The 2859-nt window shown below is 28.6% G+C and overlaps 1 protein-coding gene across 1 annotated transcript in view; it reads left to right on the top strand.

The window, feature by feature from the left end:
• Positions 1 to 2450: 2450 nt before the first annotated feature.
• LOC107859370 (nonsense-mediated mRNA decay factor SMG7-like) overlaps positions 2451 to 2859 on the top strand; it is a 6622-nt gene continuing 6213 nt past the window's right edge. The window contains exon 1 of the mRNA XM_016704357.2: positions 2451 to 2711. The gene's annotated coding sequence lies outside the window, so the exon portion shown is untranslated. The remainder of the gene's footprint in view (positions 2712 to 2859) is intronic.

The following is a 2859-nucleotide window of genomic DNA, read 5'->3' as shown; positions in this document are numbered from 1 at the left end:
TCTTTCTTGAAATTTTCTAAGGATAATTTTAATTTGACTAGTGGAATTTACATATGAATTAAAACAAAAGATATTTTCTATAATGCTGTAAATCACAATGTCACAGAAAGAACCAAAATAATGTTGTTTGATAATGCAGCAACTTGAAGAATTCTAAGCCTTTTGATTAGACAAAAGGCCTTTTATAGTTTGATCATGTTTATCTAATGAAGGATGTGGATTCGAGTCTCTTTGACATGTAGCATGCCCAAAACTTTGTCCTTTTTAATTCTTTCTTTAATGTTCTTGGACACAAAGGTCCTCTTCAAGTTGTAACATCTCATGTCCCTACTACCCACAATAATAATAATAATAATAATACATTAGAATATCATAACTACTCTTCACATACAAAGTATTATCTCCAGCCTAATAATACAACAATGCACATGGTAAAGGAAATTAGATTAACTGTTTTTCTCTTTTAGGCCTAATGCTTTTTTGGGAACATGATTGAATGATGTCTAAATCAAAATGTGTAAGTGGGGTATGGAAGTCTTACCTGATGATTCCACCTCGCAAGCTCACACTTGATCGATCCTACACTAAAATTAATGTTGTATCTGACCAAAAAAATAAAATAAAATTAATGTTGTCTATTTATATATCCAACTTTGTGGACCAAGATATGAACCTAACACCAACTATATAGACCTTTAGTGGGTCATTCTATCTTTTGACTATCTAATAGTAGACACTAGTATTTTATTCAAATTCTTCTCAATTGGTTGCTTCTGCTGTCAAAATTGCATTGGCGTCTTGCTATGAAATTCATGTTAGTAAATAGTAATTTTAATGGAAATATCTTGATCCATGACGAAAATATTCTAGTTAACCAAAACATAAAAATAAACCCCCTCTAACTACCCAAAAAAAAAAAAAGAATAAAAAAAAATACACTACTAAGTAATGGCTACAAATATAGTAGGTATTCTATTTATTAGCTTGATCATTCTACCATTTGGTCAAATTGCAATTGTTCTACGTAGTAGATTAGCTTTCCCACAATTTTATGACTATTAATTAAATGAGGCAAATCAAAGTCTTCAAGAGATTATGGTGAATTTAGTAGACTTTGTAATTTATGATCGATCATTTGAACATGGAACAATATCTTATATGTCAACAAATAATTTAAAATTTAAGTGAAAATTTGACACTCAACGAATTATCAAAGAAAGGTAAAAATATAAGTGAGTCAAATATCATTATTCATTTTTAGGTTTTCAGAAAATGAATATAACATGTCAGTGTTCCTTCCAATGAAGGAACTAAGGAAGTTTAAAGTAACTTTAGTCATCAATAACCAAATCTTTGTCTCCCATTGGAATATATTTACAGTTATCATGTGTAGCAAGCAAGCTTCTTTATCCAAAAGAAATTAAGATTATTTTAGCACTATAAAAAAGTTAATATCCCACCAACCCACCAGCTCCCCTTAAGCATACAGTTATATTTTAGAATTTCTTCTAGTAATTAAAGATTAGAAAAAGGGACAAGTAGCCCCATGACTTGCCTATGCAACTTAACTATAATTAAAAATTTAGTTGAATAATTCATAAGCTGATGTTGTATTAGAAAAATACTGAATCTAGTCTAGTTTAATGAAATTTAGCTTGGATTATAAGAGATATTATGGAGTTACTTTGTCAGAAAACTAAAAATAGATTAAAAAAAGAATAATGATGACGGCTTCATTGTTTTTCTTTTGGATATTTCATTTAGTATTTGATATTTATATTGATACTTTGATTAATTTAATTTGTCCCAAGTAAAAATATTGAAGAAATAAGCGCCTGAAGAACTTTAAACATGCAATTTAAATAAAGAATTTCAATTCATCCATCGTAATTGTTGTTAGTATCCGATGACTTGACCTTTTAACACTCCATTTGATTAGAGAAATATTATATTATAATATAAGAAACTAATATTTCCTCCATTTACTCTTAACCGTTACTTTTTGACATGACTTATTTATCAGTAAAATAATTATTAATAAGACTATTTTATCATACTATCCCTATCAATTGATATTTAAAATAATATATCTTAAAAATAATTTAAAAACTAAACAACTGATGATAAAGGTAATTTTTTTTTATGGTATATCAAAAATGATAAATAAAATTGAAAATTCAATTACAAAAATGATGACAATTAATAGCAAACGAAAAGAGTAAAAGATAATATATAATAAATTAAATAAATGAGGCATATATAAATTGATCAAATAAGGGTGTGATCTAATAATTAATAAACTTAATTAAAAATCATAAATAAAATCTTAAAGTCATGGTAAGAAAATGATTCAAATAAGATCATCATGTCAAAGGAAAAAAGTAGAGAGTACAAAATTAAAAAAAAACACAGGCATATAGTATGAGGATAAAGGGCATTTTATTCATTTCACTCAACTCATTAATACACAGAGTCACCTTATTATTTTGTCTGTTTCACAACTAATACAACCAACAGTTGTCCAAGCATTCAGTTTTAATTTCACTTCTCTCTTTCCCTTTCCTAGTACTGTTCCCCCCCCCCCCCCCCCCGGCCCCCCCCTCTCTCTCTCTCCCTCTCTGCTTATCAAAAGTACATCTTTGTTCTTTCCCACTTCATCCATTGTCTGCATCTTCAATTTCTTCACCTGAATTTTTTCTGAAATTCTTGAGGTATTGTGGTGTTTCTTTCATATTTTTGACTTTTTTCAGCTCAAGTAACTTTATTTATTCCTTGTTTGATTCTTGTGTGCTTCACTATTTGTCTAAATTCTTGTTTTTTATGTTTAATTACAAGTAACTTAAGGTATCTCCCCCCCCC

Source organism: Capsicum annuum, chromosome 2, assembly GCF_002878395.1.
Source record: "Capsicum annuum cultivar UCD-10X-F1 chromosome 2, UCD10Xv1.1, whole genome shotgun sequence".
In the NCBI taxonomy this organism is placed as follows: domain Eukaryota; kingdom Viridiplantae; phylum Streptophyta; class Magnoliopsida; order Solanales; family Solanaceae; genus Capsicum; species Capsicum annuum.
The sequence above is the reverse complement of the archived record's forward strand: the minus strand, read 5'-3'. Positions and strand labels throughout refer to the sequence as shown.